Consider the following 26,651-nt stretch of genomic DNA (forward strand, 5'->3'; position numbering starts at 1 on the left):
TGTGTGGTGAGTGTGTGCACACACACACACACACACACACACACACACACACACACACACACACACACACACACACACACTCTATCTTACTGGTTTAGGCAACTTACCTTAATCTACAATCTGTTAACCTTGTTCTAACAATGTAATGCAGTTTAGCTTCATAGTAAACATCAGCACGCTGAATTAAACATACCAACTCTATTTTCATGGTCCTTGTTTGTTAAAAATGTCAGTTTCTTTTGTGGTTTTCCTCTAAAGTAATGTTTGCAAATGTGTCTGTTAAAAGTGTAAATGTACCTTTGTTGATGTCTGCCTTCTTCCGCCCTCTCCGGTGATCAGAATATCATGCAGCTTCAGATAGAATAGTCCATCTGTAAGAAAACAGTTTAGTGAAGGCCAGGTTTGGATAGTGACAGTGGCAGGTTTTTTTTTTTGTTTGTTTGTTTGTTTTCTACATGGAACTCAGACAGCAGGGCAAATTAGTTTCCTCTCATCTTTTGTAAATGGTAAATAAATGTTAGCTATTTTTTTGAAATTCAAGCTGATTTCATTTAGTATTATCACTAATGGGTCTCCATGCCCTGCAAGTGTCTAAAATAATTGCATTTTGATGCACATTTTAAAGTTATTTTTTTCAGTGGCATGAAAGATAGCTAAGTTAGTGAATGTAATGCAAATTAGGTTAGGCTATAAATATTCAGTACAAACAAAACAATGCTGATTAGTTCTTTTAGAAGTTCTCAGCTGTGCATGTCGAGTGTCTACAACTCAAATCATTTTTTACTTTCATTAAGAAAACACTTTTACCAATTTTGACAACGGATGTGCAGCATTTAGAAAACAAATATACAAATGTATGGCAAATACAGAAAACAAAAACACAATCATGCTGATAATACAGAAAACAGCGCAATGCAAATACTGAAAACACAACCAAATGCGCCAGAGGTGGGAGCAAGTCACATGCAAGTCTCAAGCAAGTCCCCAGTTATGTGGTGAGAATCAAGTAAGTCGAGTCGAGTCCCTGCTATAAGTCAAGCAAGTCACAAGTCAAGTCATACAAAATTCAGATCTGATAATGTTATGGGAATATCGTGTTTTTCAGTGAAACATTCACAAACCTCCTCTGATTATTAAATGTGCATTCGTATGCTATAAACTAACCCGTATTAAGAAGACATGCCATTCACGGCTGTCAGAAACTCTTCTTAGTAACATCGGAGAAGACATGCCATTCACGGCTGTCAGAACCAGTAACATCGATTCAAAGACAATTCAAACAGCTTAAACATTAGCTTTGTAGCTGACATTTGACCAGACCAATAAGTTAGCTAGCTGTCATCACAGAGATTATTGACTCACTAGTCCTCTTTTATAGCCTTATTTTCAAACCTGCACACTTGCAAAGTATTCTGACACAGCCATAATCATTAGCTAGATCAGGTCACACTAAGAGGAAAGGACTTCGTAATAGACAAAAGTGCTATGAATCAAATTTCAAGTTGGAAGTTGTGGTGGTGACCCTGAAGTCATCAGACCGTGGTGTAGTTCATTTATAGCCTAACAATACCTTTTTGCTATTGGCGAACATATTTGGGCTTCAAACATCATAAAAGTGGTGTTCACTTGTAAAGATTATCTTGCTGAACAAAACAGTTGTGTCATAAATCCCTGTTTTTTTCAATAATTTCACTTAATTTTCAATAATACAATTGTAATAATATGTTTCAATAATATATTCACGCTCAATTTTCACAAAAATGAGAGAGAGAATGCCATTTTTTCTTAACTGGAAAAGAAACTTTTACCCAAGACAGTGAGTAAAATTGTATTTTTGTTGGACTGGGACAAATAATTTTTGCATGTAATACATGAGTCATAAACTGGTGTTACAGCACAACTATATAGCAAGTTCCACTACACTACATGTAGACATGACACAATTACAGCCAGCAGTTTGTGAACATCGGCAGACAACAAATAAGTGTGCCCTGAAAGGTCGGGTCAGGAGAAGAAATAAAACCACACACTTCCCCCACTATCACATATAGGACAAGCTACATGTTAAAAATGTCTGAAGTTGAATTAAATATACTTTCGAGTGTAGCTACATCATTGTAGTTACTGAGCGACACACTGCAAAGTAATATCACTACAGCAAACTGAGGTGACCGAGAACCAGATTCTTGGGTAAAAATAACCAAGTTAGTAGCGATTACAACACATTCAGCTGGTGGGCATTAAAATAATGTAAATCACAGTCACACCCTGATTTGACAGCTGTGGCAGACCAACTGGGTGGCTTAATTGTGAAAGAACTTGCCTGGATGTAACATCTGATTATTATACCAGACAGCAGCAACACAGTGACATCCTCAGCTTGGCCAGCTGCTGTTACAATCACACTGGGAGCGCAAATGACACATTCTGCCACAATTTAGCTACAAGCACAAAGGGTAATGGTTTGAATCCTTGTTGTACTACTATAAAAAATAAATTCACAACATATCAGTCAAGCAGAAACAATGCCAAAACAGCACCCGCTTGTAAATCTTCTCTGTCAACTCTTTCCATCTGCTGAAAGTTGCACCAATATAACTTTATGATCTAAATCCAGTTGGGTTGGTTTCTTTTCTTTTTTCTCTTCAAAAATCTCACTTCTTGCTCTGCTTCTTCATACAGTTGCCTCACCTAACACTGAAATCAGTAGCTTGCTAGCCTGACAGTCAGCCATAACGATGTCAGATGTTAGAGTGCCATTGGGTTGATGTATTTTTGTAGGCTAGCCCAGAACTTAGAATCACCATGTTCCCTCGATAAAAAGCCATTGGGACTCTTAAGGGCTTTTGGATTGTTGCAAAAATCAGCTCCTGGACAAACAATGCTTTATGACACTTTCCTGTTTTGTTCAGCAAGATAATCTCCACAAGGGAACACAACTTTAATGATTTTTGCAGCCCAAATACAATCGCCACGATCAAAACACTATTGTTAGGCTATAAATGAACTACACCACCGTGGCTTTAAATTTGTAATCTTATTTATAGCACTTTCTTCTTCTACAAAATCCTTTCCTGTTAGAGGCAATTCGTGCTTTGTGCATTTGCATGTCCCCAAAGGTCGAATGATGTAATTTTTGTCATCTTCCCAGGTCTGCGCAGATGTGCACGTACAGGCCGAAATGAAGAATTCATGTTTTGTGCATACCCTCATGTACATGTGGACACAGACGAAGGGTGTGCAAGCATTTCTAATCCCAATGCCTTCTCTAAGGTCTCAAGCCCTAACCCCTCAAAGACCTTTGTGACATCATCTGTAAGTCATTGAGTGGAAAATTCCACAAGGGCGGGAAATTTAAAGAATAGGAATAGAACATCACTTAGGCTATCACATCACCATGACAATGGCAAAAACGACACCATGGTTACAACTCTTGTGGGTTTAAAGCTTTTAATTTTATATTTTTTACTTTCCTCATGGCCAAGACACTTCCGGGACTGACTGGCTGATTTGAACGTGATCTAGACAAGGGGCAATTGTCAATTACCTAATCAAGTTAACTTACGTTTTTAATCGAAAGGGCATCATTAAGCAAAAAAGCAAAAATAGTTGATGAATAGGCAGTGTGAGGAGTTTTTAAGTTGCAGTATTTAGCCGATGCGTTTGTGTCATATAAACAAGTGACATTCAAAAACAGGATAATCAGTTAAGAATAATTGTTTTACTGTTCATCTTTTTTACTGTTCTTATCTTCATTTTATGACTTTTGTTGACCCTTTTTACACTTTCAGCCCTCCCCAGGCAAAGTAAGCTAATCCCGTGTTGTCACGTCACAACGCAGTGAACTGTGGGGAATTCCCTCAAGTAAAGTCTGCAGAAATGCCGACGTACAGAAAGTGAGCATAAAGGGCTCAAAAAGAAGGCAAGAGAGCCCTCATGCGCTTGACGATTTCGCAGTGGGACAGCCATGAGTCCTCTAACTCAGTGGGAGCGTGCCTCAAAGTCGGTGAGTCTGTGAGTGTGGACATTGGGATTAGTGAAGAGAGCCAAATCATGCTTTGTACATTTGCTTGTCTGCCAAGGTCCATTGACGGAATTTTCATAATCTTCCCAGGTCTGCGAGGGTCCACATGGACGTCAGCGTGCAGGCCAAACGTTTGTGTCCACGTGGATGATCTGCACAGCAAAAGCCCCGACTTTGTGTTACAATGCTTGGAAATCATTGGCGTGCATGGGCATGCAGAAAAAATGAATTACCTTTTAGTTAGACCAGTTTGCAAGTATGCGAGTTAAAAAATAATGAGGCTGTCAAGGCAGATGAGTCTCCGTTATGACATTTAATACCCCAGACAGCCTGTGTTTTTTTTTAGTTTTAAAGGATTAAAAATCACGAGTGGGGTATTTCCTGATGTATTTTATTTCACAGAACAAAACGTGAAAATGTATTGGCCTTGTGTTAATCACAGACCTTATTTCAGGGGTCTAACCAAAACCCCATTCAAAAAACCCATAGACTTCAGAGCGAGGGAACTGGAAGTTCAAAAATGCAAACTCAGTTTCAGATTTTAGGACTTGCTATAATGGCACTGCTGCCAGACTGATGAGTCTGGGTCACAGGAACCCTCCACAGCAACTCTCCCCATTAAGATAAGTTTTGGGGGATGTTTCTACTAAAATAATATTTATAAATTACCCCACATTGTAGCTTTAAGACATTCATTACATTGTTGGAAAAGGACTTATACATTCATCCTACCAATCAACTGCCACACGTGTGGAACTTTTTCTTGCAACTAGCTTGAGGTCAATGAGGTCTTGGGAGCACAACATATAAATACAAATATGAGGAAAATCAAACACAGCAGTCCTGTAAACTACATAACAAAGACAGTCATAAGAAAACTCCCAGAGTAGCTGTTTTCAGTTTCAGCTTCACAATTGCAAGCTGAGATGATGATTGAAACTGATTACAGCAAAACAAAAAGCTCGGGTCTGTCCTTCATGCAGGTACCCGCACCCGCAGATGCCACACATCTACGTGAGTGATCCTGCGGTTTTGAAACCCCTCAGCTGTAAAGATGTTGATATGCTTTAGATGAAGAGCTTGGCTATATGTGGGTGGATCTTATGTCTGGCTTTATTGAAGTTGTATGTAAATCATCAGGTCATAAAACTGTTTTAAAAAAAAGCTTGGATCTGCTCCAGTATCTTTATCATGGTTATTCTACACTTCTTGATGTCTCTCAGCTGAAACCACTCCTACTAGCTGGCATCAATTTGGAAGGAAAGACAAAAAGAAGCAGGTCTGTCTGCAATTTCTTCAGCAACTACCAATGTTCTTTTAGCTGAATCCCTTTGCTACAACTCCTTTCTTGTTGGTCAGCTATAGCTGGTCTCACTGTAACCCTTATGCAAATAAGCATGATTATGAGCATTCTCTCGGCCCCCTCAATTCACCAAGTCGTCTTGATTGAGTGTGGCAGGCAGAGGAGGGGATGGATATAATGGACTCCACCAACTTTAATGAGACAAATCTCAGCTATGGGGTGACATTTGAAATAGTCCTTGTGAATGACAGTGTCAGCAGTCACCTTTACCAAAGCTTTCCAGGCAAGGTCCCTGTAATGATGGAGGGAATTAAAATGGCCTCCAAGGCAGTGGAGATAGACGCCACAGGATTAGGGTGCAAAGCCATGCCTCTTAAATGGGCTCTGGTGCCATACCCCAAATAAAGACTCTGCCTTTTTATAAGCGCACAGCTCTCCTCTGTTGACGACATATCGTCACCCTGAGATTTGATGGAGGGATTACATGAATGTTAGTTGTTGACCACTGCGAGACTTGTTGAGATGAGCCGTCCCTCACATTAACTGCCCCGCCCTTCCGCTCGTCTCATTCTTCCCCCTTGTTGTGCATCTGGTGGCAGACAGGCACAAGCTCTGCTGTCATTACAAACTTAATAAGAGCAGAAGTGAGATTGATGAGAAAAACAGAGGCATCAACTGCTCTTTTAATTAACTCTTGTCCCAATAATGGTGGCAGGACAGAGGCACTAAGCAAAGAATGAGACATTTTCTTTCTCTTCTCACCCCTTTCTGTTTTGTTGCCTCGCTCACCCCTGATAATGAACAGCCTTCTGGGACCCAATTACATCCAAGGCTGCATTAGGAGCACAGCAGGCCCAGTGGAAACTTCAGCAGAGTTTCCCCTCATCTTCCTCCCTCCACTCAATGTTACCCTGCTGGAGATGGCCTTCACTTGATTGAATTTTGAATGTTACACCCCTCCCTCCTTCAAACACACACACAAGTTGTGCTTCCATTACTTCAGGGGACATCACATTGACTTGCATTCATTTCCTGGAGACTTACCCTAACCTTAGCCATGACCACTACCTGTTAACACTAAACCCAACCTCAGGTAATGATTTACATGTTAAGGACTTGCTTTTTGTTCCCATAAAGTTGTCAAGTCACTACAAGGGGACTGTGTTCACAGATGCCCCCACAACATGAGTAATACCAGGCCATACACATACACTCTTCTGTAGTCCCTTACCTTCACCATTCCTGAACCCACATGCGGTTTATGATGGAAACAGGAGGCAATGTATGCCTGTTGTTAGCTGTCCTTCACTTCATTACTACGTGCACGATAGCGTTGCGCTGTGCACAGTGTGTGCTTGGTGTTGCAAATTGGTGCACTAAAGCCTATTTGCGTGTTGTGTCCCTGCAATATATTTTAGATTCTTCTGCGGATATTTTATTAAAATCTGTGGTGTTTTAAACTGAATTAAAACACAGATATGATTTAAACATCTACTTAAGCCAGTGTAGTAGTGGATAATGCTAAGTCAATACTGAAGTAGATTTTTTGTTTCAATAATAATAGTTTAAATCAATTGGAAACAGAATCTTTAAAGTTTGTAGCATTTTAATATCAACTACAGTTACTAAAAAAGACATTTTCAAAGTGCAAATAGTAACACCTCTTTATACAATTTATTGATAACTGGTCACAACCAACACACATCTGCAGAAAGTCCTGTAAACAGCAGTCATCACTTAAAACATCTACTCTGCTAGGGGCTCACTAAGACTATGCTTTTGCATTGGCGTGCTCTGAGCTAAATGCTAGTCTCAGCATGCTATGCTCATTGCAACTATGCTGATGTATAGCATTAGTCATTCTCTCTTTGATCATTCCTGTACAAACTATTCAAACATATATTCCTAGAGGCAGAGAGGCATTTGGTGGATACACTACTGTATGCACAGCTATGGCTGAATGTCTTTTAGATGAGGACTACCTCTAAATGTAACATTTGGTGATATTCAAGGCATTAATAACAATTACTCCTGTTCTTTAGTTTCCTCAGACACCTTAAGTGTTGTGTATTGACTGCTATGCTGGAAAGAAAGTTGCCTATTGATTTGGCTAAGGGAAATACTGATGGTGTCCTCTTCCTATAAGGCTGTAATCAATCCTTAAATGCTGCCAGAGTGTGAACAACGTACCTACTACAATCCAGCGACAGGAGATCCACTTCACTGCTGCTGTAGAAGCTCAGAATATTTTTGCTGATGCCCTCTGAAAAGTCAAAGGAAATAATGGATGGGCACAACCAAAAGTATGGGATGACAGGGTTCTGGGAAAAAAAGGAAACAATAAATGCAACTTCAATGGAAGAAGGAGAGAGTCACTAATGCAACTCGTACAAGTGAAAAATGACTGCTTTGGGTATTTATTCTTTTTTACATTAGTCAGTTTCACCATATTTAACTGAAACTTAAATTTTCAGTTGTTTGACCTTTATTTGGTAAAACTGAATTTTGAGTTAGTAGAAAATAACAGATACTATTTACATTTGATAGTAAATGTAAGAAATTTAAAAGTGTTGATGCAACCAGTAATGTTTTCACTGGTTCATTGTCTTATCCCTAACCAACACTTTGTGTATACTGTACTACAATGCTTGGACCACATCCCTGTGGACTCTGTGGTTACTAACAGTTCATCCACTATTGCTTAAGGGTCTTATTTTGTTCTAGAAGAAAGACTTTATACTGTCAAACTCAGACATCCCATGTGATTGAAGGCCGATGGGCATGGAACTCTCAGAGCTGCCCTCAAAGCTTCAACAATGCCTGCTTTCACACAGCCAACTTGTGGTGGGTGGAGTGGAAGAACAAAGGCAGACTTGTTAGGGTTTAGATGCCTTTATTATTCTTTTATTTGGCTGCAATTTCTTGTCTATCTGCTCATATTCATTAAGACTTTGGCTACACTGGTTGGTCGGGTGCAGGGCTCTAGGAGTACACCGTCTCAAAACATGAACTCTACTTTTCTTTTGTAGACAACAACACACAGAAACTTAAAAAAAATATTCATTCCATATTCATTTTAGTCCATGACTGAGGTCTAATATTTGATTATAGTTGGTTCAAAATTAAGTTTTTTAGCTTTATATATTTTGATAGTAATGTAACAGTCATGTCTGGCTATCTACAACACAAAATGTTAAATACTCTAATGAAATGGCAGCTGGACAAAAAAAACCAACTGTATCTTTCAGTAATGTATTAAAAACACATCAGGGAAACACACCACTGCACTGGCGGACTTATTTCCTCATTATGAAACAAGATCCTAATATATTTTTAAATACTGCCCCAAAGGCTTCATGACACTTTTTTTTTATTAAACGAAACACCAGGCCAGACTATGCTGCCAATTAAAGTCACCGTGCGGCCATAAATTACTGACGTTAGTAGGAATCAACTGCACATGTGCGAGATTTTGTGCAACCTCTCAGCTTTGTTTTCTGTTAGCCGCTCACACTCAGGTCTGGTGTTTGCTAATAAAGAAATACTGTATGTCACCCAGTACAGCGATGTGTTTCCTAATGTGTTTTTAATCAATTTTGTACAAGGTCCATGGCACAGACGCATAAGCTGACCCAGGACACACAGTGATGGACATTAACCATGAATAGAGGAAATTTATTGTCAGTTTTTGTCTCTGTACGCAGGATTTCTGAAAATACTATTAATATAGAAAATGACTGGCCTCATGTCTGAATGACAGAAAGCGTCACTTTGACAGATTAATGAAGCCAGATCACTCAGTGTCAACTTGCTTTCCTTCACAGTTTTTGACACTTAGATGCATTTTGGTTGCAACCAAACAAGTGGAGTTTCAATACCCAACCTTGACAATGTTTCATACTTGTTCGGTTACTAACTTCTGCTAATAACACCTTTATGTGCTTGTTGCTATCACAAATCTCACACAGAATTGACCTAGCGGTGCACTGAACAGGTTTCCGGCAGCTCTTGTGTCACCGAGGGCTGGGAGAAGCTGGAGGGAGAAAACACCGACTGTCATGAGGTGGAGGAAAAAAAAAAAAAAAGGAAAATCCTTCTGCAACAATGCTGCCTAAATCCCCAATCAAAAATGGCTTGTTATGCTCTTTTCTGTGTCAAAACACTCCCTTATTACAATAAGGGAATGAAAGATTGATGTCTTTTTTATTTATAAAACAGAGCTCTAACTAGATGCAAATTCTAACACAATGCAAATTTGCTCTGCTTATTCCGGCCGAGCTTCCACAGTGTCCCAATCACTCTTAAGCTTCTTGTTGACCGCGTCTGCCAGCTTTGTGTACACAATTGGCTCCTCAGTTATTCTAACTGCCTCGTTAATGTTCGCCCTTTTGTGCTGCTCAATTCCACCGGAATAAACAGAATCACACGTACAAAATTATTTTCTAAAACAGATAATTAGCCGAAGAAACAACCCTTAGTATGAATAATAATGTCTAACATTATAACTTTTAAGCATGGGAAAAGGAGGGATTTGGATGCCGAGGGAAACAAGCTTATCAAATAAAGCTTGGAAATGTGCAGTGAATGAAATGAGTCAATCATTTTAATGTGAGATGGGAGCCCTGAGGAGAATAGATAAGCAATCGTCACATCATGCAGGGAGAACAAATGAGCATGGTACACAATTAGGCAGGGTCACATTCTGCCAGAGCTGTGAGCGTGGGCTAATGAGCTGTGCAAGTGTGTGTGTGTAGCTGTCTGTGTGAATGCGTATAGGAAGAGAAAGAGGAAGTATAGGAGATGAAAAAGCTGATGCCTGACACTCAAAATTCTGATGTACCGACTATGACAGTCAGATGCACAAGCGGCAAGTCAAGCGAGAGACAAAGATAAAAGTATGAGGGGCTGGTGAAGAAGAGGTGGGCCATCAGTTGACTTGGCATCTCGGGCAAGGAGACATGCAGGCAGACAGAGCAATGGACAGGTACAGCAGCCAAACAGAAAAAAAGAGAAGTGCCACACAAGGACTAACGGCACAGAGCTTTCAAATGCGACTCATAGTTATTAACTATTCAATCACATAAAGGAGGGCTGAAGGCGTGAAAGTTTGCGGACCAAAGCACTTTTGCTTCAGTGCATTAAGAGCCTGATCCAGCACTCTGGCTGTGTGAAAGAGAAATAGATTGCCTCCCAGGAAGATGACTGCTCAAAAGGAGTTGGCTTTTCCCCTTAATAACACCAATCTACTACAAAAATCTAATCCCAAGTACCATTTACACTGAACCTAGATAACATCTGCTCAGAAAAGCGTGCAATATGAATATTTTATTCCCTGATATACAAATAACATGACCCCTCCCCCCATCAGGGGATGTCCTCAAAGTAAGTGAGCTAGAAGAGCAAATTGCTAATGAATAGAAATGCATGTGTTATTTTAAACTGTCATTGGGGGTATATATTGTACAACTGGCCAAAATGAAAACACAATTCTTCACAAGAGTGTGTACATCACCCGTATGGTCATAAAAAAGGAAAATATTATGTGAAACACTCCCACTGTTGATAACCTGAATTGCATACACACAACAACAAACCAAGCTGAACACTGTGACTCAATTGAAGTAATAGCTCCATCTTAGCCATTAAACTCACATATGGACGCACCCTTTAAGCCCCCCATGCTCCGTCTCGCTGGCCTAGTTCCCGCTTCTCAGTGGTGGATAAGAGGGATCAGAAATCCATCCATATGCATAGCCAACTATCTGTATGGGGATGTCAGGTCTCAGCCTGGCCAGCTTTCTGAAAGTACTGGTAATGATACTTAATGAAAGCTAGGGAGCAAGGCTCTGAGGGGGAAAGCCATGTTCCCCCTCAGACCCCACCTGGCATACAGACATCATATATAAACAAGCGAGCTCCTATCATGCCATTCCAACCACTTTCTTTTCTATTTATTATTATTTCCTGGACTGCTGGTTTGCTTTCAGCCTACCTCAGTACTCCTGGCTCCCTGCAGGCTTTTTGAATACTGCAAAACATTAGCTGGACTTTGCTCCAGTCACCCTGTGGCCCTCAATCAGCTGAGTTTTCAGCTCCCCTCTGGTCTTAACAAATATACAGGTAGAGCTGTCAATAGAGCTGGCTAATCAGGCAAATATTCAGACAAGTCATAAATCTGACATCAATAACCCTGCTTACTCCACTTTTTCTAATAGATTAACAAACTAGACTTGCTTTAGCCCTACTTAAGCTTTTTACTGGGCTGGTTTGGCATACAAAGGAGCACAAAGCAGCCTTCTGTAATGCAGGTGATATGACTGAAGTCAAAAAAGGGATACGGGGGTTTGGGTGAGGAGCGTTACGGTTGCAGTTATGCCTGTGCTGAGAAGGGTGGTGAGGCGCAAAGTAAACAGAAGGAATGAGGGGATAGAGAGGCTCTTCTTAGCACAAGCCCCTAATCAGTACAGTCAACACATGGCAGATTGGGTTTACATCTTTCTCCCATCGCTTTCACGCTGCTTGTGTCCTTCAGCCACTGAAAACTTATCCCTTCAATCAGCCCCAATTTCCCTCCTTTCAATTTGAGAGGATATCAGATAGGAATGTGCTGCAGGCAAATGTCAGGTAACATAAATCTGGCTTACTTTAAAGCAGGATGGCATTGACTGATAAAAATTAGATGGCTTCAACTGTAGAACACCATTCCACCAACAAATAACCCTTTCTCAAGCAACACATACAACTAATATTTTATTTAGAGAATGGTAGAAGTTTCCATGGTGATGCTTGAGTGACATGTTTACTTCAAGTGTCCTATGTGGTCTTGGTGAACACTAACAGCAACTAACATACATCTGTCTGTCTGGCTAGAGGAGAGAATGTCCTTGGGTGAAAAGTTTGCCAACTCTAGAGGCTGAAACTGTGCCTGGGAGGTGAGACCTCATCCTCTGACGCACCGTGTGCTTTGCCACCATGAACATTCCCAGCAAACTGAACAAATGGGTCTTCAGTGTTAACAAGCTATGGCCATTAGTCAGGGCTGGGCCACACACATGGGGGATAACACAAGCAGGCCTTAGTCAATCTGATTAAAGTGGGGGTCATGGCAGGTGCAGGAGGAGAGGAGTGCTAAACATGGTTGTACAGTATGTAAAGGAGAACCTCTGCTCTGAGAGATGGAAAGAGAAATGTGCTGGGGCTGCATTAGCAGCAGGACCCAGAGGCACAACCCAGGGGGGCGGCGACTTCAAACACTGATGCGCACGCTGTTCAGGGCTCTCAGACTGCTGATTTTGCAGTTGGAAAACACAGACCATTAGTCACACAAACACACTAAGGCCTATGCTAATCCCAGAACAAGAAAAATCAACATGGCAGCCAATAAAATCCTGGAGTTACGCAGCAGCTTTGCTTTTCAGTGATACTGTCTGTGATGTGCTGGTGAGTGTTTGTATTGACCAGTGTTTCAGATGGGCCACTCCAGAAACACACTTGCTCAGTCTGAAAGCTTGCTGCTTTGTCACTGACACCGTCTCTGGAGTCAGCCAGAGCAAAAGCATAGAGCATGTACTCACACAGCTTGTATAGATATACTGCCTCTGTTCTGGAAGAGAACTGGGGGTTTTTGTCAAGACTATCATCATTTAATACAGCAGAATGATCAGAGCCACACCAAATCATGAAATTAAGTATACTAAGGGAGGTTAAACTGTGTCTATGACATTAGTTGTTCTAATGTTTTTGTTGAACAAGAGGATAGATATGTTGGTAAGGGTGCTGCAGTGGGCTTTCAAACTGACATCAAAGGTTTAATGATAGGATGAATTTTACATCTCATTCTAACTGAATGGTGAAAGAAGGACCGGGAATCAAGAGTTCCCATTTCAGGCAGTTTACTTTGAAGAACTCTAATGAGATAAATATCAACATAGATCAACACAGATCAAAACACAAAGATACATAAATTCTTTTGCACCCCTCCCTGCTCCTTCCTCCCAGGTGGTGCTTATAGTGACTGGAGAAATCAATGGCATTCACATGTTGAATTTAGTCTATTCTCATTACCTTTCATGGTGATTCTAAAATCATATAGCTCCTTACACAGAAGCACAAACGTAGACCTTCTGCCTACATGAATCATTAAGTACAGTAGGAGGAAGGTCATGTTGTGTTACACACAAGTGTCTCAGGTGGCTCATCTAGAAAATAACACTTTTCCCCAGTAGAAATAAATTCATTTTACCACATGTATTATAATAACAAATATATAATCACTGCACATAGCCCATATACTGTAAGATTTTTTAGAAATATTTAATAGCTGCTGACATTCTGCAGTCAGGACTTTCTAAGTTATCTATTAGTGCTGAAACACTTACATTATGCTGTTTAGTTCTTAAGGTCTCTATGTGTAATGTCCTAACCACTAATGTAGCCAGAAAAAGGACTGTGGGTGTGCTTCGTAAAAACAGTGTGTCACATCCATTTTTTCCCCCTTACAACTCAGAGGATGTTAGGCTGGTGAAGCTAAAGAGCACCTTTGTAGAGTAATCACCATGCTGTTTTTGGCTGTTTTGACTTTCAGGACTTCTGTAATTTGTTACTGAAACCCAGCCTTTGGTTTCCCTGTTCTAATGTTCAGCAAGATAATTTCAAAATTTGTGATCTTGTCACAGATACTAGTAGAACTGTTTACAGACACCACCAGACCTTTAAGGGCATAATTTTGAACAAAATGTTTTTGTTTATTCATTTGAATTCTGTTTGTAATAACTAAAAATCCATTCTACAGCTTGCATTTGGGTATGCCAGCTCCCTTTCTGGAAGGCACAAGCACACCCTGGCACCATCACAGGTCCTAACATGAAGAAAGTCACTTTTGGCTTTTCTCGTTTAGGGGTCGCCACAGCGAATCGTCACACTGATGACTCACATGCTAACATTTGGCATGTGTTTTACACCAGATGCCCTTCCTGACGCAACCCTGATTCGAACCCCGGGGTGCAGTGGCGAGAGCGCTGCGCCTTAACCACTAGCCTACCAGGGACGGCTCATCACAGGTCCTAACATGCCGTATGTAAATAAAATGGGAAATGTGAACATTTGATCTGTACCACAATATTTGGAGGTTTGAATATATACCTGTATCATCTTTTGGATGCCGTTCTCATCAAGCTCAGCTTCAAGTCCTATGACTTCAATTTGCTGAGCTTTCACGTCCTCCTGCAGGTAAATTTTCGTGTTCCTGTACACACACACATACACACAAACAGAAACTGCACTATATTTCACACACTGTTGCAACAGAGTAAATCAAATACAACTCCCCGCTGTCCATTTCCTTATTCTTGGCAAAGATGAATGATCTTCCTGCTTTCCTTTTTTATTTTCAGTGCCAGTTTTTCATTTGCTTGTCTGGGATATGATAGAATATGCATTTGCTATTGTTGGGGGGAAATAATTACTGAGAGACCTAAGTAGTTGTTGGGTGTGTATTAAGGCCTTGCTTACATTGCAGGACCAAGTGGTTGACAGGGGAGGGCATCTTGTGGACATAAGAACCGTGCGACTGAACACAAAACTTCTAACTGATCTGGGACAGAGAGGGAATAGAAATGGTTGACAGAGGCAGTGGGACTGAAATAAAATATCTAAATATCTACAGCAAAATGTTTTTGTCAATATGTCACCTGTTGCTCTGCTGTACGTCTGTTTTACAGACTCAAGCATGGAGTGTAAAGCCTGAAAAGAAGCATGCACAGGGGTATTAAAAAGCTAGGAGACATTTACTGTGGAATTATGGTGCCATGCTGACGAGGCCTATGCATGTGATACATTAGACCTGAACTATCTGAAAAATTCTCTACTTTCATTAAAATTATACTTCTCCTCTCTTCACTGCTTCATATTGTCTGCCCATCTCCACCCTTTGTTAGGTAATGAAGCTATTTTTTATTATGATTATGCATTCCTCTCAGTAGCATCTGTATATGCAGTAGCTAGTCAAAGTAAGAATCTATATCACTGCCATCCAAGTTGCCACCTAATGAAATTGCCTTTATTTCTATAAATGACACACACTGGAAATTTAAAGGACACATTTGAAAATATAATTCAGGTATAGACTTCAATAATTCACTCAGACTTGGTTTGAAATGATGAATTGTAGATGTGATAAAAATCAGTGCACAGCCTTTCAGTGGTTACTCTCCTGTGTCATTCCCTTCCCCAGCTTCAGTCTCACAGCCATTTCCTGTTAGTCAGGGAGATGGAGGCTGTGAGCACACCACCACCATCACAATGACCTTTCCACAAGCCCAGGGAGCACGCAATGCAGAGGAGAGGCAATAAAAGTAATGAAAGAAGCAAAGGCAATTAAAGTGGTGTGTGTGTGAGGGGAGCATGGCAGAGATGAGCCTAACTGGAGGCAGCCCTGGAATGCACTACAGCTCCATATCCCCCATAATCCCTGTGTGATCGCACAGCAACCCTGGTGTGCTTCCAGTCTGATCATCCTCCTGCAGCATTCACAATCTAATCCATGCACATACACTGCACACACGCACATATGCACCATGCACAAAAGTCATTCAGAGATGCATATCTGCACACTCAACAGGACCAAGTATTATAAGCCGCATTCAATGTACTGCACACTAAAGTGAGGAAACTACTAAAAATTATTTACCATACAAACACATTCAGTCACAAATGCATATACACATGCTCACATGTGTTTATTTCCAGAAAATGAATTGCTCCCCTCCTACCCTCTGCAGTGCAGTGTTTCCTTACGGCCAGTGAGATTCATTAATGCCCTTCCTGTGATGCAGCCACACAACCAACAGCAATTATTTCTAAAAGCAAAAAGTGAAAACAGACGGAGAACGTACAAATATACATGGCACATAATCATTATTTTTTGTTAGGCTGGCTGTGTGGAGGTTGAGGAGGTGGCAGCAGCATGGACTTCATTTTCTCTAGTGGAGTTTACTGACCACAAAATGACAAGGATGCTTTTCCTAAACCAATTAAGAGGCTGCGGTGCTGCTGTTACCATGTGACATTGACAGCACTTAAGGAGGCTGACGCCAGGCCTTAGAGATGAGCCAGAGAGGTGCTCCTGTCTTAGAAGTCACCACACACACAAAGACAGGAAAGATGTGCAGGTAATCATGCATGTAAAGTCACACACATCAATGAAATGAATGGCACTTAGAGCAGATATCAAGTAACAATGTGCACACTGGGAGCTACAGACCAAAACAAACATAACTAACAAAACACTAATACTTGAGGTCAACAGTATTAAGGCATGTGAGTGGCTAAAATAAAGCAGTACTCTCCAGCAGGTAATATCATAAAACAGTACTGCACACCAGGTCTTGACTACTGAAAAAGACCAAATTTTCGAAATCAACTTTAGGAATACACAGAAAGGGCAGAGCTACGGGTCTCACCTTTTCTTAGCAACAGAATCTGATCGTTCCTGTTGTGTACAATTAGTGAAGAGAGTGGAGGTTGCAACTCTGCTTGAAACAAGTTGTGTGATTCACACTTATGATTAAAATGCTGTGTGAAGGCCTGGCATTGTGTCCTTTCCCAGCCCTGGCTATTCTAAACTAATATCATGGTTGAGAAATGAGATGAGACTCCTCTTCTCTCACTTCATACTTCATACTTCTCCCTCTTCATACTGTAGCTGTGCTCAGAGCACGTAGGGTGATGGTTGTTCAAAACGCTATGTAAATAATAATCACCTTTGGCTAAGTATGTTACACACAAGGAATTTGTTTCTGGTACAGACCCGAGATACCCATCTGCAGCGCCAACTCAGACCAATTGCTCTAACCATCAGGGGAAACTTGGGGATTCAGTGTCTTGCCCAAGGACACTTCGACATGCGGACTGCAGGCACTGTGATTTGAACCCCCAACCCTCCGCTTGGGAGATGACCACTTTACCCACTGAACCACAGTCTGAACCAAAGAGCAGAAGGCTGGTGTGTAAATGGGCCTGATCAATACCAACTGTGGTCCTGGCTGCCTGGATACCGGGAGCAGGTTTGGGTGACCAGAGGTGAATATTCTGAACCTGCAGCTCACCCTGTGATTGTTTGCTGGTGGCCTGTAGTTTGATTACCTCTTTAGTCCTTTCCCGCTAATCCTCTCTCCTCTGCCAGCTGGAAACTCCTCTGCTGCAGATGAGACATAACACTGAGATCACTTGCCACCCCACGATTCCTTTCTGCCCTAATCTTTTGTTCTTAGGATGCTGAGGAGGACCAGTGCCACTGAGACAGATGGGTGCCAAATGAAAAGAAACCACCTGTTTGCTCTCCCAGGTGAAAGCCAGGATACCATACACTACAGCCCACGCACCTTCACATCCCATAAAACACACACACTGAGCACTAGCTAAAATGCATATTGACAGAGTGAAGTGCACACAAACACTTGAAATGCATAATAATAACAGTCTGCAACAATGGTTCTGAATATTTTCAGTCTGACTCCTAAAAATGAACCAGTGTCTGCTTGCACATTATTACAGGCATTCATAAAGCATAATGGCTAATGGCAATGCAAATGGCAAGCAGTAGTCTGCCTTTCAGATTGTCATCATTTGGTAGAAAAACTAAATAAAAGTCAATAAATATTTGTTGTAGAAGTACACTGTGTTTTTGACTTTTTTCCAGTTCTGCTCTGCTGTGCACAGCTGTAGATGAGCCACATCTGCTTCTGGAAGGCGCTCTGCAGCTCTACCAGCTACAGAGAGAGACCACAGACAGTTGTCTGTTACGCCCTTCTGTCCTCATCTCTCCTAATCAGCGCTCTCATCTCATGGAGCTGCATGGGTGTCGGAGTTTCACGTAGGACTAGGTTTGACAGTCATGTGTGGTGCATTTTTAAAGCACACAGGTGGGCAGATGAAAGATACCCGTTATATGCATGAAAGAGATCAAATTGGGATTAAGGAGATTAATTTTAGATGGTAATTGAGAGGGAAACTTTTTCATCAGATTTATCTAACTTTCTAAAAGATGTGAAATGTGGTGTGATTTAATTTGCTAACAGATGAATAGTTGGTAAATTGCTGTGCTTCAGGCTTATGTCCCTTTGGTTGGTGTAAAACCATATATTGTAAGATTTCATGACTTGTGAATATCTGACTCATTTCTCTTGGGTTCCTCTGGGGTTAAAAAATAATTACTAGTTTTGAAACACAAATTCAGACTGAAACTAATTCAATTTGTGAGCATGGCTGGAGGGAGACTGTGAGTGCCATATAAACGGCTGTAGTTAGGCTTCAATCAGAAGAAAAGCATCCCCCCTCAGCGATCACAAAATGACCTTGGAAATCACACAGTTCAGACGCTTAGATTGGATCATGGACTCAAATACCGAGGCTCACCTTACAGTCTGGTACTGCTGGATGTGATAAATAACAGATCAACACTGAAAAAAATGCCTTCCTCTCACAAAAGTGTAAACCATCAATAGATATATATATATTTCATGCCAATAAGGAAGTAAACATTTTCAGCAGGTCAATACAAAACATCAAATCTAATAGAAAAGAAGCACAGAAATCATTTATATTGGATTGAACACATCTCTAACATTCACTCTATCATTGCACCTTAACCCAAAAAATATCTGACTTTGAAAATTCCAGTAAAACAACAAACTTGCTTGAGACAGACAATAGTATATAAGTTTTAATACTTTCTAGCATTTGTGGAACTTTTCTGATCTGGCTGTAAGCTTAGTAAAGACTTGTCTGAAGTTATTCTTTGTCTTCCTTTAATAGAACTCCTCTCCTTTCATTACTGATCATCCTGACATTTTGCTCCTGCTGCCTGGGCTGTTTTTGGTATATGAGGCGTGCTCCGGCTTGATCTTGAATCACACAGCCCACAGGCTTCACCACAATCCATTTATGAAAATGTCTCATTCAACATGTTTAAAGTACCAATAGTACTTGTATTTCTTACATGAAATAAAAAATTATATTATATTGAAATAAAAGTCAGATGTATATTATTAAAATTATGTTCTCAATGACCAAAAAAGAAAATCGGTGGAGTGATTCAAATTTTCAGCTCAAAAATCAGTAGTGTAACAATTAAATAAATTAAAGAGGAAAAGATTAAAATCCTGATGGGATTCAAGCAGATAAAACATGCACAACCAACCAATAGTGTGTTTACAGAGCAGCACACTGAGACACTTACTTCAATCAATATATTGATGTTTTGTAATAGGTTCTAAATGACTTGGGCTAGAGACTGCCAGGCAGCAGACCTTCTCACTGCTTCTGCTTCTTCTCAGCACAGATTTAAAACACAAGCATATGTAGATGGGGAAGAAAAACTAAACTGACTCAAAGGCATGGATATTTTGTTGAGTGAAATGACATGTCATGTGGGATGAACCTTTGTAGGATGGATGTCCAGGATTGTAAGGCAGTGAGAATTATCGAAGACTCTACTGCTGCTTCTGGATTAAACATGAATACTAAGTCTGGTCCAATCTCTATTAGAGAAACTGAGAATGAAACCTGCGGAATGCCCATCAGCAAAGATGAATTTGCATCCATTTATTGAAAGAAATAAGGGCTAATACAATTCCTGAGACTGATCTCTCTTCTTCTCATTTGGAAAAGGATGATCAGACTGGAAGTTGCTTGGAAAATCACCAGAAGCGGCAGGATGAATGGAACTAGGAACATGACATTACCAGTTAAGTCAAATTATAAGTACGAAATAGAAAAAATGATTTTAAAGTTTGGCTGTGTCAGAGATCACTACACCCTATATAATAGACAACCAATAATTTAGCCGTGAGCAGTAAATTGAGATTTCTGAAACTCACTTCATTATCATGTTGTATTATCAGTCAGCTGTACAGTTCCACAGCTGTCATTTTGCATTTATAAAATGAGGTATATTGCTTTGTATTTATGCATTTTATTATGTTTAAGCCTGACAAAAGCAGAGTATACTGTATATAGATAAAGTGGGTGAACAGGCTGCCTGACCTTCTGCGCAATCAGTTTCTGGCAGACAGTTGCTTTTTGGCCCAACATTGGTCTTGTGTTTGGAGCACACCCATTACCTGGCCCAGTCAGCTCCGCTTTCACTCACCTGTGTCTCAGGTGTATAATCGATCAGCCAGAACATAAGCCAGCTCTCTGCATCCAGCAGTCACCATGCAACTGAAAAGTGTTTCCTGAGACCGTTCAGGGTTAGTTCCTTGCTTAAGTGCCTTGCTCACGACTTTGTTTTCACCAGATTTACAGATACTGAGAAGGATGTATGTAGAAGCTTAGAGAGGGCCTCCATCACAACATGCTGTGTCACTGACCAACTGTGTGCATGTGTCAGGAGTCAGTGGTGGTGAAGGATACTGTGGGAAAAGCCCAGAGCCTTTCCAGTGCTCACCTCCCTTCTCCATTGACTAGTGAGGTGCAGTAACAGCTAATCAATGGCTAGTGAATTCCCTGTGCACCCCCATTGCCAGGCTGATCAATATTCCTGGCAATTAGAATTCCCTATCTGGATGGCTGCAGGGACCTAGGGGTGGCTTGCCAGCCCACAAACACCCAATTTAGTCCTCAGCCTATCACTTAATTACTAAATCCTTCCTAATGCCTATTGGCAGGTGGCGGGTGTACTTACAGCAGCTCCAGTGGCTGAGTGAACATGAAACCTTTGGCAAGGTGCTGGTTAAGATGCCGCCATCTCACTTTAGCTGTCCAGTTAAACACCTGATCTCACAAGAGGGCTTCAACCTGAATGATCCACCTATTGAGTATCTGGCCCACACACAGTCCAGATGGACAGTGTAGAACGGGAGGAAAAGGATGGGTGGGAGGGGACAGAGAGCAGAGGACACCAAGAGTCACAGTGCGGAAACATCTGTCAGCCACTAGCAGGGTCTGTGAGGGCCACGGGGGAGTTTTTAAAACCTGCACAGTTAGATGATTTCCTGGTGTTTTTCATATCGACTAGGGACGACATGAGATATAAATTCAGTTTCACAGTAACAGCTCTGAGAAATGCTAATATTTTTTGGTTTAAGCTCTCAACGCTGTAGGGAATACAACATACCTGTAGCTTTGCACTTAAAGCTCTGGAGCTGCTGAGTTTTTGTGACTTCTGCTGGCAAATGCTGAGTCCACAGATGCCCACCTGCTGACAACAAAGTCCTCTCCTTCTGTCAGACCAGTGCCTAGGTAGACATACACATACAGTATAAAACAGAAATCTAAAATCAATCACGCATAAAACAAATATACATGCACTCTCACACCAATGCAAATCCTAAATACACTTTTGTTCCTGTAGTGCAGCTTCAACTAGTGCTTGTAACTGTTTTAGAATCGCCTGCGAGGTAGACTTACTTCTGTAAAACAACTGAAATGACTGAAAATGAGTTTAACCTGTTATTTTGCTAACAAACGTGATCTTTACCTCTATTTATATTTTCACAGATCTTTGTTTTCTATGTACATCTATTTGTTAGGATTTTTTTCTATGTATTGCTTTCATAGTTGGCACAAGTGGGTTTCTTGAGAATGAGTGTCTTGTGTAGATTATATGTGTGTATTACACAGGCCCATGGCTCTACACTGATGGGAAGTTTCATTGCAGGGGAGTGGCTGAAGCAGTTGCCACATCACACAGGTGACTGCTGCACCCAATATATTAAAGCCAGCACTGTAGACTCACTAACCTGACAGCAAGGCCTGTCATTGTCACTTCTTTCCTTTTTTCCATTCTCTGTACTTTACACCATTTCAGTCACCCCTTGTTTCAATGTCTCTTTCATTTCTTGATTTTGTAATTTGAATAGCTTCTTCTAAAAGACATCTCAGAAACAGAGAGAGTGATATAAAACCGACAGTAGGGCGAAAACAACGTGCCTGACTACGTTTCCAATAAAACACTTTCAGGAGCTTCAAGACATTTATGTCTATTGTGACAGTGAAGAATGACTATAGAATGGGACAGAGGAAGATGAAACGTGACGGGTCACAAAAGTGATAAGCTGGTCCCACAGAGACACTATCTTGCGCTATTGCGATGTCCACAGACACTGTAGGACAGTACCTCCTCAATCAGGTAAAGAGACCAACTGCACTGTTTTCCTACACCCAAGTCTTTGCAGTGGTCTTAATTCATTCGAGCTCCAAGCAGCTGGGCTGAGGGGATGCCACGCTGGGTCACAGTGAGACAGTGAAGTTCTGCTATAGGGCTGTGGGGTTCCAGCTACTTGCTGCTGTCTTCACAGACCCTCTCTACAGAGATACCCATGTTTTCAACAGATCCATCTCTGCCTGACAGAGTAGCTCATTCACTGCACTGCTGAGGAAAAAGTGAGAGGACATAATGAATAGAGTGTGTGAGAGTGTATGCCTGTGACTTTAAACTACTGTATTCAGGGAATGGCTTCTAACTGTAACATGAGTACACTTCCCAGCTGGTACTTTGCTGTCTTTAGTGGTTTGGCTGTGAGCAGCCTCCAGGTCATCCTGTGTGGTAACCCTCGACTCCAGAGGTGTTATCTCCTACTGACTACACTGGTCCCTAACAAGACCTCTGCCTGCAGCTGCTCCCTGCTTCCTGAAGGTCCAACAGCTCTAGACAAGAACGCAAGCACTGAGTCAGGAAACGCATGCAATTTCACACAGTTTCACTATATGTGGGGATAAAAAGTTTCAATTGATGAACAACTAATTTTTTGCAAATGCCAGCCTACCTGCCAGACAGCTGCTTTAAGACGGTTGAGTCTGGACACCTCTACTCAGCTAACACACCGCTGCGTGGTGCATACTCTACAGCTGGACGCCTTGGGCACACTGATCTGCGGGCCTGGAGGAGAGCCTGTCAAAGCATGCACAGGCGCACACACACATGCACACACAGAGGTGTCACTTTCCTGTCATATACTCATGGAAATGGCCCGAGGTGAAGTAAGGATATGTACCCCAAGCTTTACAAATCCTCCTGAAGGACAGAGCAGAGGCACACCTGCCTTCTTCCACCCGCAAGCCATCTCACCACCTGCTGCACTGCACTCATTCAGCTGCCTGCCCCTAATTTGGTATTTCCAGAAAGATGACATATGTATCAGGCAGAGCAAGAAATGTCCTAGGTTGGCAGAGAGCAGCTTCCTGACAGGTGTCACCTCCAATCTACACGGGCCTGCCTCTGATGTGTTAACTATTCAATTAACCAGCACGCTGCAGAGTGGGTGCCAACGTCTAATTACTATGAGGTCTTGCTTGTGAATGGAATGAAATATATGCGTGTGTGGGGATGACAGGTCACACATTATGTTACTGTTAAGGTTTCTTCTCACTCTGAAGCACCTTGACATTCACATATAGTAGAATACATGGTTTAGAGCATGTGTATGTGTGAGAGAAAGGGGCAGGGTGTTCCATTCCAACCTCAGTTACTTCTCTCCCTCTGTCCCTCAGCACCAACAAAAGTCTGAAAAAATAAGGCTTATTGCTTTGAATAAAAAATGCATGCAAACATTAAATGAAAATAAAAGCAGTTACCATTTTGCAATGTTTGAAAATTACTCCTGCCATACGGCCTCTTCATCTCACACCATTAAAATAACGAGGTGTCACTGAGCTCTGCTTCCATAGCTCCAATGTTGACACCCATCAAGACAAATCTATATTTCATGGCCACTTACAGATATATAAATAGCCAAATGAGGTGCGCTAACCATCTATAAAATGGCACTAAAAGGTTGCCAGAAGATGGCGAGTGTCATGAGCCAGTTGCGTTGGTAATCAATCTGGGGTGAGAGAAGAGAAAAGGGAAGAAGAGGAGGGGAGTGGGCTGCATTGTGTGGCTAAGAGGAGAGGCACAGTGCGGTACAACAAGCAGGGCAGTAAATCACATTTGCACGGCACGCTCGCCCCACTGACACACAGCCACTTCAACCGACATGGGGCTTGCTCGACAGCCTGATGGATCACCACACTACACTCCATTAAAGGCAAACGGGCACGACAAGCACTGACATAACAAACAATTAGTCACTGCTGTGGGTATGGACTTTATGTGCCGAGGGCCAGCCTGGCAATGGGCACCGACCTCATTTCTCAGGAGTGAGGGACATTAGGTCCCTGGGTGTTTTTGTGATATTTAAGGTCTGTTGTAACAGCTTAACCACTTATGATCATCACAAAGCACTCAGTCATTAGAATTTTTCTCAAGACAAACACACAGACTTGGATCAACACTACAATAAATATTTCTACAAAGACACACACTTTTATGTTTTGTTGGGATCACCATCATCTAACAAATCTGACATCAGCCTCTTTTGTTAACATTGTCCAACAAAGACAACTCCATAATGTGGGCTGCAGCCATCATCGATAGCAAACTGATGATGCATAAATGACTAATAAAACTGTTTCCATGAAACAATCCTGTCTAAGATGAGAAATAACTAATGTAGTGGAACAGACAAAGTGGTAAACCTGGAGGAAAACACTGCAGGTTTACAATTTGTCTAGAAGAGATTCAATGTGATTAGATGAGTAACATGTAAAAGAAAATTCAATAAAGCACCCTTAACTACAGCTGTGTATGGCATGTCACAACCTAGTCTTCCATCTGTAAATATCTACAGTGGCAAGCATGTTAGTCCCAGTGCCTGATTAATCTTTCTAGAGGATTTCTTTTTGTCCCCCCAACAGTGACGTCAGAGGACCCTGGATGACAGAACTGTCAGAGCTCGAGTGTCTTGACCCAGGACTTTTCAAAGGGGTGAATCCTTGCTATTAGTTGGGTCTTTATCCGGTGCCATCCTAAAGGTTACATTTTACATTTTACATTTTCTTATTACAAATTTGGTTCCCTGAAAATCACTGTAAAGACACTGTCATTGAGCTACAAGAAATGCCTTTTCTGTTTTAGCCACACATGCTCACAGATGATGGCTTTTTTCTTTTTGTCCTTTATAGTGGAAAATGAAACTACTAAACATAAAAACAGGCTGCAAACTGTAACAATCGTATCTCCTGACTGTTGCTGAACTATGATTTATAGTCAGTGGAGGCATAAATGAAAGAGACTCCACAAATTACACTGGATCTTCACGACACCCTCCCTCTGTCCCTCTACTCGGCAGAAAAAGTTAGGTCTTCAGTATATAATGGCTTTTCATTAGATACATATTCTAAATTGTGGTTTTCAACCTTTAGCTCAGACACTAGTTTTTTATTTTGTTAATTCAACCGTGATGTGTTTTCTGCAAGTTAATTAACACATCTGAACCTGTTTTGAGAAGTGTCTCTAATCTTCTGACAACTACTACTTCCTCCTGCTAGTACCAGACTTAAAATAACAGTAAAATTTAAAGCAGTGTCTGGTTTTCTGTTTTAAAAAAATGCCTTTTGCTCTTGATCCAGAAATAGCCAAATATATCCAACTTTTCTTTGCAACTTTTAAAAAAATATACTATACTCAGTGATATTTTTACTCAGTTCTATAGTACACAACATAATGGAACAGGAATTGCATTCAATTACAAGTTGTCTTATTGAAAAATAAGATCCTATTAGCATTTCTGAAACTTTTTTACAGCAATCATCTCATTACACATAACCATACGTTATCTCTGAAACACACAGACACTTATACAAAGTTCACCTAAGTTCAAATAGAGTTCAAATGCTGGAACTTGTGTGCTTTTTGAGAAGATCACAAAAGTGGATATATATTATATATATTATAGGTGAACACAAGCAAGCATTTAAACCACACAGTACAACCAAAGGTTGTAACTCACACCAGGCAGAGCTGATTAGATATTTGTGCTATGTGCAACTCACTGACGCACTGTGTGTGAGACATGCTTGTGTGTGTAATCAAGAGCTTTTGCATGGCTAATCGAGGTCTGATATATGCATAAATTCCCATGATTTGGCTTTTTGAGGGAGAGCTGGGGACTGAGAACTTGAGGATTTGTTGTATGTGTTTATTGGGCTTATGGCTGAGTAGAAAATGAGTGTGAAAGTAAGTGTGTAGGGAGCAGCACCTCCACACTGCAATCTCAGATGGAGGTGAGCTCCCCATCAGACCTTTAGTCACCTCCACTCCTCTACTGCTGGTCTCCACTGTGCGCCAACATCCATTACTTATCAGACACGCATCTCACCCTCAGCATGACTTTCCACTTTAGTCCACCAGTGCTCTGAGATGATCTCTCCTTTTTGTCTCTCCACAGGCATGTATAGTATATGTGCACTCTCACAAAGTAGACAAATCCACAGACACATCCATAT

At 41.2% G+C, this 26,651-nt stretch overlaps 2 long non-coding RNA genes across 3 annotated transcripts in view; one reads left to right on the forward strand and one right to left on the reverse strand.

Moving 5' to 3' along the window:
- Positions 1-26,651, reverse strand: part of LOC109965467 (uncharacterized) — a 64,349-nt gene that overhangs the window by 2,048 nt on the left and 35,650 nt on the right. Inside the window, exons 9-15 of one of the 2 annotated variants that reach the window (XR_002275649.1) lie at positions 23,093-23,217; positions 22,444-22,973; positions 21,442-21,562; positions 21,010-21,146; positions 14,469-14,571; positions 7,518-7,648; positions 298-371 (exon numbers count right to left, since the gene is read on the reverse strand). This is a non-coding gene — a long non-coding RNA (uncharacterized LOC109965467). Of the gene's footprint in view, positions 1-24; positions 372-7,517; positions 7,649-14,468; positions 14,572-21,009; positions 21,147-21,441; positions 21,563-22,443; positions 22,974-23,092; positions 23,218-26,651 lie in introns of those variants that run through there. The other variant, XR_002275647.1, reaches the window with a different exon arrangement.
- Positions 3,497-4,308, forward strand: LOC109965475 (uncharacterized). The gene is made up of 3 exons (XR_002275653.1): positions 3,497-3,705; positions 3,792-4,006; positions 4,115-4,308. It is a non-coding gene; the product is annotated as an uncharacterized LOC109965475 (long non-coding RNA).

Source organism: Monopterus albus, unplaced genomic scaffold (assembly GCF_001952655.1).
Source record: "Monopterus albus unplaced genomic scaffold, M_albus_1.0 scaffold4.1, whole genome shotgun sequence".
Lineage (NCBI taxonomy): Eukaryota > Metazoa > Chordata > Actinopteri > Synbranchiformes > Synbranchidae > Monopterus > Monopterus albus.